The sequence below is a fragment of the Bombyx mori genome, chromosome 23 (genome assembly GCF_030269925.1).
Source record: "Bombyx mori chromosome 23, ASM3026992v2".
NCBI lineage: Eukaryota > Metazoa > Arthropoda > Insecta > Lepidoptera > Bombycidae > Bombyx > Bombyx mori.
Genome location: NC_085129.1, coordinates 15,550,773 through 15,564,513, shown reverse-complemented (window position 1 = coordinate 15,564,513; position 13,741 = coordinate 15,550,773). Strand labels below are relative to the sequence as shown.

The window sequence follows — 13,741 nt, the reverse complement described above, 5'->3', positions numbered from 1 at the left end:
GCGGGGAGGGGGGCGGGGGGCATTTAGAATTCACTCGACTGTATAACTCTTTGTTTTGCTAACACATCGGGCTTTAGGATGACTATTGTTTGATCTACTTTTTAATTAGCAACAGACTCGTAGGTAACCATGAAAATGCAGCATTGAAACGAAATATTTTCAGTTCACATTGTATACAGTGCACAATGATGAGCTCTCGTGGCTGACAGCACCGCCCACGCGCCTGTACTATGATACCACCCGATGGCGAATTCTCCTCAAGACTCCTTTACAAAGTTTGACAACCAGCACGTCGTGGGGTTTAAGAAACATCAGAAAGGTTAGTTTCTTCTACAGCCGTGAGGGATGTAAGGGACGAAATCAACTCCAGTAGCGGATAGTACATTTTGAAAACACAAGGGCAACCAAAAAATCTCCGTAGATCTTAGAAATATTTACGTCATGTTAATACCGTGGTCATTATACGAGCGAGCGAGCGCCTGTATATGCTGCCTTGTTCTATTTAAGACCATACAAAAATATATGCTGAGATACTCGAAGCTTAACAAAGCTAGCTTAGCTTTTCAATAAATTTTTTTTTTATTGCTTAGATGGGTGGACGAGCGTAGAGACCACCTGGTGTTAAGTGGTTAGTGGAGCCCATACACATCTACAACGTAAATGCCGCCACCCACCTTGAGCTCTAAGGTCTCAAATATAGTTACAACGGCTGCCCCACCCTTCAAACCGAAATGCATTACTAATTCACGGCAGAAATAGGCAGGATGGTGGTACCTAGCCGTGCGGACTCACAAGACGTCTTACCACCAGTAAATCATTTCGATACTTAGGTATAGTCCAATCAATGACTAAATCGTTAACACAGAGAACTCATTTATTAAAAGGATAAATCTACGTTATGATGTAATTATCATTACGGTTAGCGAATTTCCTGCGTTGCCCGTATGATGAATCGCAGGCTCCAACCGCACGAAGGAAATAAGATTAACGTGTTTGGTTGTGTGATTGATAGCGCGGACTATATCCAGGCGTAGTGTATCAACTAACTTAGTTAATAAAGCATTATTAATTTGATTGCAATTGTTTAAATGTGAACTTTAAAAGGACATATGAAAATCGAGATTTGATGTAAATATATGTCCTTTAATGCTCTTATCTATATATTTATACGTGAAGTAAAAACTTTGTACCCCTTTTTACGAAAATGCGCGGACGGAGGTGTATGAAATTTCCCTCACTTATAGAGAACTAGCGACCCGCCCTCGCTTCGCTTCGAAAACATTAAAACACACATGAAACCAAAAAAAAAAATTAAAAAAAAATTAAAAAAAGTAGCCTATGTTCATCAGGGACAATGTCGGCTTCTAATGGAAAAAGAATTTTTCAAATCGGTCCAGTAGTTTCGGAGCCTATTCGAAACAAACAAACAAACAAATCTTTCCTCTTTATAATATTAGTATAGATATAGATATAGAGACGGAGTGCAGAATGTTAATATTTTTTCAAATATGCATAAAAATACATTAAATTAATAAAAAGAACAACACACATACGCATACTATTTGTTTATTATTAAACTTTTTTTATTGCTTATAGTCTGTGGTCAAATTGAGAATAGATTAAATATTGTTTGTCTTTAATAATATTTGTCTGAAGTCTTGGCAAAATCTGTGATTATAGAAGTATAATACTCGTAATCTTTGACAATAGCATCATAATAGTCCACTGGTTTCTTTAAATTTGCTTACTTGAGTAATCAATTTAGTAGCGCACAATGCGTTTTTCATATAAAACAAAACAATACAGTAACAAAATTCTATCGATAATGGTAAAAAAATAAATGTCTCAGTAACCTGTGGCAATCAAAAAGCAAATGGTATTCTCGGAAACGTCAGATAGAGTGCGCGCCGAGATCGGTACGAACGACACAAAAGCTGCCGCAAATTAAATAATGAATACCCACCCCGGTGGCCTGGATAGGTTGGCGCCAGTCTAGAGGGCGCGGGACAGCAGCGAGGGCGACAACGCTACTCAAACTTTATGAAATTATATATTAAATTAATACGTAAAGCAAAAACTTTGTATCCCTTTTTACGAAAATTGCGGGAACGGAGGAGTATGAAATTTTCCACACTTATAGAGAATATAGAGAAGAAGTGCAGAATGCTAATATTTTTTTTAAATAATGCATCAAAAAGATACATTATATCAATAAAGAAAACATTACACACACTACATACCATGTACTTGACGCACACACGCATGCATACTATTTATTGTCAAACTTTCGTTCTTGACGTCTGTTGTCAAATTGAGAATAGATTAAATATTGTTTGTCTTTGTTAATATTTTTTATAGTGTAGTCTTGGCGAAATTTGTGATTATAGAAGTATACAATACAATCATAATAGTGTACAAACTTACAATTCCAATTAATTATAGTCGAATTTCGACTACTGCGGGACCTCTAGTATATTATTATTTCTCATCTCCACGCTCGCGCGAGAAGCTGCCTGCGTGGGCTTACACAGATAGCCTCCTGTTTAGACTAACCAAGTAACAAGTCGGTACTTTTTGGGCGTGGCAAAACGCGATACTTACTGCTTGAAATTTCATTTCAGACTATTGTTTAACGCGTATTGTCACTAAGTCTATGACTCATTTTTTATTTTTTATTGCTTAGATCGGTGGACGAGCTCACAACCCACCTGGTGTTAAGTGGTTTCTGGAACCCATAGACATCTACATCGTAAATGCGCCACCCACCTTAAGATAACTTCTAAGGTCTCAGTATAGTTAAAACGGCTGCCCCACCCTTCAAATCGAAACGCATTACTGCTTCACTGCAGAAATAGGCAGGGTGGTGGTACCTACCCGTGCGGATTCATAACAGGTCCTACCACCAGTAAAAACCATTAACTTGCGCCTTATCCCGTTCTGTCGGAAATCATGGAGCCCGGATCAAAATGGAGTGGATTGGAGGGAAGAACGTCATACGCCCGGTCTTTCATTGTCCGCAGCCGCCACGGCTCAATTCACAATCAGTTTTCATTTCACTGAATATATTGGTCTTATTTTTGTATTTCCAGTAACCGAATAAAGAAATGAGGAGCGTCGAGAGAATGTAACCGCGTTCTAACACCAGGAGTCTCTTCAAGCCACGTTCTAACACCAGGAGTCTCTTCAAGCCGCGTTCTAACACCAGGAGTCTCTTCAAGCCGCGTTCTAACACCAGGAGTCTCTTCAAGCCACGTTCTAACACCAGGAGTCTCTTCAAGCCGCGTTCTAACACCAGGAGTCTCTTCAAGCCGCGTTCTAACACCAGGAGTCTCTTCAAGCCGCGTTCTAAGACCAGGAGTCTCTTCAAGCCGCGTTCTAACACCAGGAGTCTCTTCAAGCCGCGTTTGATAAATTACATAACACAGTTCATCAGCGGCTGCACGTAATCAGTATTAGTATTAGTAATCCATTCGAATACTGGTGGTGATTTGGTTGTATCATCTTGTCGATGACAATCACCAGTCCTGGCATATCAGTATTTGGAAGTTTCATTTAAAATCTACAATCATTGTGAAAAAGTAAAGAAAATGTATGTGTATTTACGGTAGGTAGCGGCTTGGTCTGTCGGCTCTGTCCTTGGCATTGTTGACGTCTATGGGCGACGGTAACCACTCACCAGGCGGGCTGTATGCCCGACTGCCTACAAAGGCAGTGCCTATTTCTGCCGTAAAGCAGTAACGTGTTTCGGTTTGAAGGGTGGGGCTGCCGTTGTGACTATACTGAGACCCTAGAACTTATATCTCAAGGTGTGTGGCACATTTACGTTGTAGATGTCTATGGGCTCCAGTAACCGCTTAGCACCAGGTGGGCTCTGAGCTCGTCCACCCATCTCAGCAATAAAAAAAGGGCAATTAAAAAAAAACGGCAACAAGGCAGATCGATGTCAAAGTGCGCACAAACGGAATGCCAGAATTACGTGAGAATTACTGACTGAGGCTATAACTGTCATTAAAATTACAGTGACTTACAAAATGAAAAGTTATATTGTTCGAGCTAAACGGAAAACTGAAGGCGCCATTACAAAGCCCCTGCTATGAATGCTCCATTGAATTGTATTGTTACAATTGAAAAACACTCTTAAAACACCCGCCTAGAGTTTATATTTGAATTACACAAAACCATTCTTTAAGGCTCGCTTAAATTTTCCAGATTGTACATTTTCATATTAAGACTTTTATTGGACTTGATCACGTTTTTAAATTAGCTACTACAGTTCAAAAAATGAATAGCAGTGACGAATTTGTTGTATAGTTTACAGAAAGCGCGGTATAGGCACGTTATGTCGAACTTCATTTAATACATATTTAAATATTAAAATTTCTTGTACGAAATTGCTCGTTGTTTTTTAGTAGTAGTAGTGTATGTAATAAATACAAAATGGATCCTCATCGCTGTATTGCTCGTGTTTCTCACCTCACCTACCTGAGCCTCAGAACTGAACACAAGTTAGGGTTCGTTAATAATTTCTTGGCTCATACCATTAAAGGCCATTACAAAGAATTGCAAAGTACGCCTCAGGTGCTCTGTGTAGAAGCGTCTAATCCCGGTTGGGCTGAGCGCTCGAGCCGCGTCGGTTTAGATCTAATCCGCCCTTTGACAAATTACTGCTGGGTCCTTTTTGACTGGTCCGTGTTGTCCTCATTTGCTTCAGGCGTCGGCTTATCCGCGACGGCTCCCGTGACCCAAAGGTTGCTTGAACCTCTACCGATATATATTTCTGGGACGAGAGACTGAAATGTTTGTTAAGGTTTAATATTTTTTTTCCTACCTAAGCTGATAGCTTTGAGAGGCTATTTCAGCGTAACCTTAAATAGTAGGTGAGCTCACGGGACTCAAACCGGAGTAATGCTAACACTGTCCCTAGCAAGAGCAGTGCTTCGCAGAATCTACCACCGGATCGGAAACGCGAAGATCCAGCGAGAAACTCAGTGGGATAAGGTTTAATCTCGCATTTATTTTATTAAATACGCGTGTAATGTGCGGAGTGAAGGCTATATTAAACCGTACAATTGCAATTAATCTTGCTCACTTCGCGAGAATACTTATAAATGTACATATTATATTTGCATTTAGTTCGTACGTTCGTAACGTCTAGTTATGAAGTGTCATATAACTGTTGAAAAAAAAGGAATCCTGAAAACGTTTCAATACTGACGTGGTGAACATACGTAAAACAGACTTTAGGATAGTAGAATTCACGTTTAGATGAGGAGCATCTGGTGGTAGGGCATCTTATGTGCCCGCACGGATAGCTACCACCTTCCTGCCTATTATTTTTTATTTTTTTTATTTATTGTTATTGCTTAGATGGGTGGACGAGCTCACAGCCCACCCGGTCTTAAGTGGTTACTGGAGCCCATAGACATCCACAACGTAAATGCGCCACCCACCTAGAGGTATAAGTTCTAAGGTCTCAGTATAGTTACAACGGCCCTCCCACCCTTCAAACCGAAACGCATTACTGCTTCACGGCAGAAATAGGCAGGCTGGTGGCACCCACCCGCGCGGACTCACAAGAGGTCCTACAACCAGTAATAAAATTAATATTCTGCCGTGAAGCAGCAATGCGTTTCGGTTTGAAGGTTGGAACAGCCGTTGTACTGTAAAAACTGAGTCTTAGAACTCATGTCTCATGGTAGGGGATGGCACTAACGTGGTTAATGTTTATTGACCCCGGTGACCACTTAAAACAAGGTGGGCCGTGAGTTCGTCCATTTATCTTAGCAACAAAAAAAATGGTTAAATTTTATTTTCAGATCTCCGGTTCATTAATGAGTTAGTTATCTCGAGTTTCTTCTAAATAAAATTCAACGGGGAAAACGTTTATTTGTACGCGTATATGCTCATAGCAGTCTACAAATTACAAAGATTTTCCAAACCGAGCCAGACGCCGAACACATTTGTTCGAAAACAATTCATCGTCATGTAAATGGCATATCACAGAACGCGTTACAAAAGGAAAAGTCGGAGGCTCGACCCGACCCCACTTACTGCGGCCACTCACTCAGGCGACGGCAGCTCCGTGGGCTCGTCCAGTCTCAAAACGATCCCGAGACCATTTCTTAGCGACGGCCGAAAGCTAAGTGCGATTTTTCACTCGGTTAACTAAAGCCCAGAACAAAAGCGCGTTTGCGGCATGGGATTTATCAAACTGCGGGTAGGTAGACGCCTGCCTTTGTCTCTGTTGACAGTGCGGACGGGTATCCGCGGAAGGTCGTTTTTCATTAAACATTTTTTTATCTTCTTTCCGACGTTTTCTAATATGACTACATTTTTTCAGTTTATTATATTTTGTGGTGGGTGTTTTTTAAGGTTACGCTTAAAGTTATCTATTTAATAATTCATAACGTATTTTCAAATCGTATCGAAGAAAAAACTAAGAATTATCGTGATTACAGTCTCATACGTCAATTGACCACAAGAGATCATTTAGCAGGGAATCAAGACGAGTTTTATCTACCGCCTTCTAATTTATAGTACTAGCACGTAAGCTGCCCACCTGTTGGTGAGTGGTTATTCTCTTCGTGGGCATCAGCAATACCAGGTAACCAGCTGAGACTCTACCTACCGCGTTTACTACAGATAATACAGGTACAAAAATACGATTTTTCTCCCATTCCACCTCGCGTATTACATACGACGATTGTAATAAATCCAGGGATATGCTTCAGCCGGTTTGAAGAATTGCTAGCGGTCGAACAATCTTTGAGCACCTTGTCACCTTTTAATCAGTCTTATGCAAAAAAGTATAGTGTGTATGGCACCGAAAATATATAATAAGCTACCTGATGCTATGAAAAAAGACAAATTATTTTTATTTAAAAAGAATTTGAAAAAATTATTAACCTTAAGATGCTATTATACAGTTAACGATTTTTTAAATGATAAATCATTATGTTAATTTTATGTTCGCTTCTTACTGTTATTTGTTTTCGTTTTATCACTGAAATAACTAATTCTTATTCAATTAATTTATTTGTTGTTTGTTATTTTAATTAATTAATATATTTACTGACTGCGCATTTAATGTAAGTAATTTTGAATAATATTTGCACGCCGACCTGGTAGAAACACGCTGTTCTATAAAATAACTATCAACTATCAACAACTTTGTAAACCGTGTTTTAGCTAATAAAGTTTGATTTGATTTGATTTGATTTAAGAAGATGATTGCGTTCAATCCTCACAAAAATAAATCGAAGCTTCCTCCCTGTGACCCTATGACTTAAGGACCTTCAAGGAATCATTATTATAATATTTATGAGACCATCGTAGTAACCTTATGTTATTTTGTTCACAATTAATTAAGGTAAATTTTACGAGTATTCCACTAACTAAACTTTAAGAATATATTAGATTGGAGCTGTGATTATAAATGAGAGGCATTTGTGGTCTTTTCTGTCCAATTAATTACGGTCTAAATTAATACAGGCCGTTAATTTCACTACAAAATGATAGAGCGCCCAACTAAGACTTCTCGCCACAAAACGCGAATTACGATGTTCAGGAAACGAACAGAGCGGAAGAGTCGACGTGACTCAACGGACGGAGACAAAGAGAGGGAGAGGGCGAGGGACTGGGAGAGGAACATTAAAATTCATAAAGTAGATAACGAGGTAAATTTTAGGACACTTGCTTTCAATTGTTTGAAACAATTTTGTTCACTTGCTTTCAATTGTTTTACTGGTGGTAGGACCACTTGTGAGTCCGCGCGGATAGGTACCACCGCCCTACCTATTTCTGCCGTAAAGCAGTAATGCGTTTCGGTTTGAAGGGTGGGGCAGCCGTTGTAACTATACTTTAGAACTTGTATCTCAAGGTGAGTGGCGCGTCTACGTTGTAGATGTCTATGGGCTCCAGTAACCACTTAACACCAGGTGGGCTGTGAGATTGTCCACCCATCTAAGCAATAAAAAAAAAAATGAACGAAACAGATTGGATAGTCAAAATAAGTTCGCCTAGGAAACAGAACATTTAATTTGGGAAGTACGTTCCTTTTTTTAAGATTACTAAAATATCTCGCGACCTGCTTGATATCAAGCGGTTACCAGAGTCGACAGACGCCACGCAATGTTGCGGCCCGGCTCGTGATACTAGATGTAGTCTTAATTGCATTACTACAGTTAATTATATTGGTTACCGCAGGCTCACGATCGTTTAGAGGCTGCACAGATCAGAGTCCACGTCTAAGAAGATTTCATTGTCCGATCTGACTTTAAAAACAAAAGCGTGAGGGCGCGGATGCGGATGCGTCGTGCCTAAAAGCCATCGTCACGGCTTATTAACGTATGGGCCTTGGATTTGTTTGTTCAACAAAACTTGCCTAAACCACTTTAACCTTACACGAGTCTACATTGTCTTGCCTGCTCTAAGCATATCAAATGTAATTCTTTTTTTCCATTATGTAAAAGTATGGTTAAAAATTTTTCTTCAATTTCAAATTGATTAAACGGATTAAACCACTATAAACACTAATTTCCTTCTCATAAAACATTCACAAGCCCGAAATTTGAAGCTTAATTTTGTACACTAACCACGAGCTCACATTGGAAGCTCCGTAAGCTGAGCGTATGCTGAGCTTTCAACCCTTAGCGTGGGAGGCTTGCATTTTATATGATGTTGCGACCTTTGACTTTAGGTTGATCGAAATCTAGAATTTACAATTGGGATGGATCTCGTTCTAAATCATTTATTTAATTGGTGGTTCTAAATCATTTCAATTTCACATAATACGCTCTTTTTTTTTAATCCTATAAAAAAAAAACCTAAGCTGATAGCCTTCAGAGGCTATATCAGCGTCGCCTTAACTAGTAGGTGAGCTCACGGGGCTCAAACCAGATGACGTTGCTAACACGAACCCTAGCATGAGCCGTGCTTCGCAGAATCTACCACCGAATCGGAAACGCGACCAACTGAGAAGATCCGGCGAGAAACTCAGTGGGCTGTGTCTGAGGGTTAATTTACTCGTCGAACTCTTCGTCGCAAGCGACGTGACCGGTGCTTGAGGAACTTAGAAGCACCGTTAGTGGATCGGGAGGATCCGAAATGACGTGTTGAGGCGACGTCGACTTTTTTCCATTCTGTCCGCAGGATCGGGAATGAAATACGCTCCTTGAATTTTTGTGAAAATTAAACGATTTAGAGCATTTAAAGCTAAAGAGAACGTCGGCACCAATTAACATATTCCATTCCAGGCGGTTCATCAGACTGAGCGGTTTCGGTTTGAGAAAGTGTCAGCTGTATTCGTGTGACAGCGCGGGCGGAATGAGTTGCACCGATACCAGTGTGCTTAGAGCGAGTATTTTAACGTTCTCGATCGCGTAAAAGTTAACTCAAATTTCTATGGAATTGGAACAGAGCCCCTAACGGCAAACGAAGGGAGGCTAAGCACACTGGTCGAAATTAATTCCAGAAGCCGAGATATACGGTTGGTATTTACGTTCTGATGTATACCAACTCTTTGTAATAAAGGGGCAACCACAAGGATGACCGTGACTACATCTGCCCATGCAGAACAATAAAAAAGCGCGGTAGAAACAGACATCACAACAGGAAGGTCATAACTAGGGCTCACCAAACTAGATAATAGTGACGCGTTATTGATCCATTTAACGGTTAATAATGAGACGAGGACGTGAGTCGAGTGTGGCGAGGTTGAGGTGATATTATTATAACCTTCGCCCTCACCGCAGCGCAAAGGTCAGACCCGGGATTGTACAATATTAATATGCTATATCTCATTTGAAAGTACGAATGCGATACAAGCGCTCGAGACCTGCGGAAATTTACAAGCTAACTTTGGAAATTATTAAACAAAAATATTCTCATTTTGAAACATAAATAATGTTTATCACTCCCTCCGAACGGAGGTATCGTGAGAGCTTTTCGATCAAAAAATTATACAAACAGTTTATCTGGAAGCTATGTAATACTGGGAATTAAAGTATGAAATTACCGTTCTATTGTAATAGGTACTTCTAATTGACATAGAACCTTTATGTTTTGAGATTTTTGAGTGAAACTTTTTTCAAATGGTACCTATGAGGTTCTTCTTTAAAAAAATGTGCAATGTTCGATTATCGACTTTCAGTTGTTTTTTTTTTTATTCAGCTTGTCAAGAAAGATGGATATGCTTCGAAAATTCGAGTGATTTTTGAAACGAGTTCCGACGCGAAACGAACGCTGCAGAAACCACTCGCAATATCAATGAGAGAGTTAGCATTTATATACCTAATGCCTCTCTTTTGGGGCATTAGGTACATAAATGCTGACTTAATAAATAAAATAGAGTTCTTAATAAACACTTCAAATATAATCACATATAATCACACTTTAAATATAACCAGCCGTATCAGCTTCGATGGTGGCAGGCTGCTGTTGTACAGTTTGTGCCCTGACTACAGGTGGGTTGACGTGCCCCACTGTCATTTCCTTTTTTAGCCAGTTTCTGATTTTCCGATGGCAGTGAATCCGCATTCCGTAGCACAGAATTACCGATAATAGTACCGCGATAACTATAAGCACCATACCAAAATTATTGATCTTGTTATCGAGATGTCCGGTGACAGCTTGCGCTTGGGCAATAGCAGCGATACTTTACTGATACAGTTCGAACTCAATTGAATTTCTCTGGTCCAGGGACCTCATGTGCGAGAACTGCGTTGCGCTGTCTAATTAACTCAGAACAATTCCCATTAACACAAGTCACGTACCCCCGCCTATTCAATCACAATACACAAATACCTCGAGTTGAGGCGCGCTTGTGTTTCGGGAGACGACATTTCATTACGGAACATGCATTATTAATGTGGGATATATCGCCGCTGGAATGCTTTTGCCATTTCACGACATTACCTTGAGACTAAGGCCGTACTACAAAGCGGAATACAGTCTCTGTGCTGAGATTACGGGGGCTTTTTTGTCGTAATTTATTTCTTGTTCTCTAAACTATACAATATGTCGGGGCAACGTCATTATTTAGTTAACTAAAAATAGTTATAGTTAGCTGTTTCCTTAATGTTACGCATGTCAACAAGTGTTTAAGACGGTATTCATGAGAATTCATGACTAAGATACCCCTACTTTCTTTTACTATAAAAACAAGTGACTATTGTCGCACAAAACATTCCGACTCGAGCAGCCGACCAAGGCGGAGCTCTCTGTTGTTATCGTTGTACGCTTGAAATGTAATAAACAAAATTCATTGGAAAGGTGAGTATTAATTACCGTCACTGTGGCATTCAAGGCAATGGTAATGATGAAGAGGAAAGCGTTAGCAACATTTTAAAAACGCCATGGAACCAACCTCCCCGTCAAATATAATGTATTTGTAACATTTGTGTTTTTGTTTGTTAGCATTAGCGCACAACACTCTGACATTTTATAAACTCATTCATTTGAAACTTTGTGCTGTTTCAAGGAAATATTCAAGGAAATATATTGTTATAGCGCCATCAACGTACCGATAGCCCGCGACTAGTTTTACAACTGGGTGTATTCCCATTCATCATTCAGCGATAGTCGCAGCGGAGCATGGCCGCCTCCCACTGGTATAAATATAATGATAAGGAATATCTCCATTTGACCGCCAACTGTACTTTTTATTTTGTATTTAATGTTTCGCATATTTTTTTTTGTGTACAATAAAGAATACCCTCTCTCTATTTCAGAATGAATAAACAATAAAAGACTTAATTGTGTTTTCTGTGATATAATAAGAAAACAATATTTAAGCCCCTTTTAAAATTAAACAGTAAACAGCATTAATAAACTATACAAAACTGAGCCCTCTTTTACTGAATGACAGACCTCACTCCATGACACTAAATGACACTGAAGAAAAATCCTGTTTAAGAACTAAAGATTTTTAAATAATAAAGGTTTTTCTTGACATACATATAATATCAATACATTTCTGATAATCTTCCATTTCCAATTATTTTTCTTTTATGAAGAGGGTCGGTCCAGGTGGGTCACCGTCCATCTAGTATTAACGACTAGAAGTATACGACGAGAGCTAAAGATAGTTCCTACCACAACGGACCGGTGTCGACTGCTGTATAGAAGAGGCAGCAAGCAGTAATTAGACCAGCCTTTCCCAAAGTGGGCGATAACGCCCCCTTGTGGGCGCTGCAGGCCTAAAGGTTCAGAAAAGGCGGTAAGAGACCCAGAAAACAAATGGAGGTGTTGTCTGGAGGCTTGGGAGGCGATGTGTAATTTCATCTAAGAGGACTCTTAGACACCGGCTAAGCTCTCGCTATAGTGGTCCTTAAGTAGGTGAAAAAATGAGGGCGCTAAAAAATAATTTACTCTCAAAGTGCAGCAGTAGACAAAATAAGTTTGGGAGCCCCTGAGCTAGACATATTCAGAAGACAAGTGCGTGTAATTTTCAGTAAAAAACACCCTAACACACCATCTAAATAAAACTCATTATAACCACATATCTCAATTACGTGAGCGACGTAAAATAAACTTAAGTGCTGTACACTAATAGACTAAATTCCCGTACCTGACGTATATTATAACACGCTTAATATTAAATACTGTAACTTGATCTTTGTATAATGTTGCGTGTAAATTTGAAGAGACATGTTGAATAATGTATTCACGAATGTACGAATATTAATTATTATGAGTAATGTTGTTGTTCCGACATTGAATTAACATTTAAAGCATTAACATGTGAATACTTTAAGTTCGTTATTAAATCATATTCTATTCAAATATTTGTTTTTCGTAACTTTTTAATCTGATTTATTAATTTGGTGAGAGCTTTTTCCGTTGGTGCTACTAGAAAAATCACATAATTTATTCATTACGCAAATCCGTAGAGCCCACACGTTCATTTTTAATCGACAAATTGAAATTTAAATAACTTAATAAAGTATATGTGCAAGTGTGTATTTATGTGTGTTTACGTATTAAAATCTTATATCTTGTGTTTTGGAGAATAGGTCGTCAACACTGGTGGTATGACCTCTTGTGAGACCGCACGGGTAGGTACCACCGCCCTGCCTATTTCTGCCGTGAAGCAGTAATGCGTTTCGGTTTGAAGGGTGGGGCAGCCGTTGTAACTATACTGAGACCTTAGAACTTATATCTCAAGGTGGGTGGCGCATTTACGTTGAAATGTCTATGGGCTCCAGTAACCACTTAACACCAGGTGGGCTGTGAGCTCATCCGCCCATCTAAGCAATAAAATAAAAACACTGTAGCTTAGAACTGTAATAATTCAATAAGAATACATAATATTCGAATATACAGCTAATTTATCAACGAATCTCAAATTGAACTTAGAAAGTCCTGATCTTGCTAGGGCTATGGTTAGCAGTCTCTCAGGTTGAGCCCGTGAGCTCACCTACCCGTCCGGGCGTAGCTGGAATAGCCCCTTAAGCTACCAGAAAATAGGTAGGGGAAAAATGCTATACTAATCATTGGTACCTACTACATAATCTAAATAAAACAAAATGCCTCATTTTTTCCTAAACAGGCAGATAAGCTCACGCCCCAATTGGCATAAAGTGATTACTGAGGCCCACAGACGTAAAGAGAGTTTAAATGGGCCGGATCGCCTTTCAAACTGGCGCGTGTCACGACAGGAATAGCGCCATTCTCCTACATAGTGACATCCGCTTCGTGCGACGTCTAATGCTACAATGAAATAAACATGGCGGCTCAGTTC

The 13,741-nt window shown here is 39.5% G+C and overlaps 1 protein-coding gene and 1 long non-coding RNA gene across 9 annotated transcripts in view; one reads left to right on the top strand and one right to left on the bottom strand.

Moving 5' to 3' along the window:
- The window catches only part of LOC101736018 (syntaxin-binding protein 5), a 235,842-nt gene that overhangs the window by 86,700 nt on the left and 135,401 nt on the right, over nt 1-13,741 (bottom strand). The window lies entirely within an intron of this gene.
- On the top strand, nt 8,875-11,844 carry LOC134201042 (uncharacterized). The gene is made up of 2 exons (XR_009976191.1): nt 8,875-11,271; nt 11,509-11,844. It is a non-coding gene; the product is annotated as an uncharacterized LOC134201042 (long non-coding RNA).